The sequence below is a fragment of the Seriola lalandi genome, unplaced genomic scaffold (assembly GCF_002814215.2).
Source record: "Seriola lalandi dorsalis isolate HSWRI2012SDOR001 ecotype SW California unplaced genomic scaffold, Sedor1 jcf7180001961489, whole genome shotgun sequence".
Classification (NCBI taxonomy): Eukaryota; Metazoa; Chordata; class Actinopteri; order Carangiformes; family Carangidae; genus Seriola; species Seriola lalandi.
The window spans coordinates 1-980 of record NW_019432158.1 but is presented as its reverse complement, the minus strand read 5'-3'; the positions used below and the strand labels follow the sequence as shown (position 1 = coordinate 980).

General features: G+C 35.9%; 1 long non-coding RNA gene across 1 annotated transcript; it reads right to left on the bottom strand.

Annotated features, from left to right (window-relative positions):
• Positions 1 to 293: 293 nt before the first annotated feature.
• On the bottom strand, positions 294 to 689 carry LOC147820381 (uncharacterized). The gene is made up of 2 exons (XR_015438259.1): positions 601 to 689; positions 294 to 505 (listed from the first exon to the last, which is right to left on the bottom strand). It is a non-coding gene; the product is annotated as an uncharacterized LOC147820381 (long non-coding RNA).
• Positions 690 to 980: the final 291 nt, after the last annotated feature.

The window sequence follows — 980 nt, the reverse complement described above, 5'->3', positions numbered from 1 at the left end:
CTTGCAAACATATATCTATGTTGTGTCTCACAATTTTTTATATGGATCCAGTGAATCCTACAGTTTTTTTTTTATTATCACTGATTATAACTGCCTCATTTGATGTAAATAAATGCTTGATTGTTACTAAAGAAATGACTCCTCTGAATTCATATATTATATGCACACTATCTGCTGATAGAAGAACTTTACAAATCAAAGAGCAGCTAAGCTAATTTATTTGAGTGTGTGTTACTCTATTTGTGGTGTGTTATTACCATTGTAAAATTATGTGCACTGAGGTAAAACAAGACTGCCTAACATCTTTTATTTAGATTGAAACTATGTTTTTACAAAGAAGCAAAACATACTGGTGTATTCCTCTCAACTGTAAAGGACCGTAGTCAGTGCGGTACATGTTGCAGGCATTCTGGAGGGAGTACACAATGAGGCAGAGCGGCTCCAACCCAGGACAGCCGACTGTACATGGTAAATCTTCTTCGATCTCCCATAGCCGTCTGGTAACCTACAGTGAATTGCAAATGGGACATTCTATGGTTTATTATAAATGTAATGTAATCAAAACAAATTAATGATTAGTTTGTCTAGTGAGAATGTTACCTGTGGTATCTCCTAGCAGCAGATATTCTCAGCTTCTGTGGGCATGGTTGCACAGTTTCCACAGGAGCACCTATCCAAAATACATAACAGAGGTAATTTATAACATGTCACTTATTGCATATAATGTGGAGCTTGACAACAGTGTAGTGTAGAAAACTGCCCAGTTTAGTCTTTGACTAAAGATTACTGTTGCTGTCAGACATGTTTATGCTGATTTACAGCTTTTACTGTAATACACAAAATAAATTTACTACATAAAGGAAGATGTCATGATGAGCATCTCTGCTCAAAACATGGAGAAAAATGGTTTACTTTGTCAGCACCTATTAATATATCTGACTAGTACTGACATTGAACACCTGTAGCAGTCCACATACAAC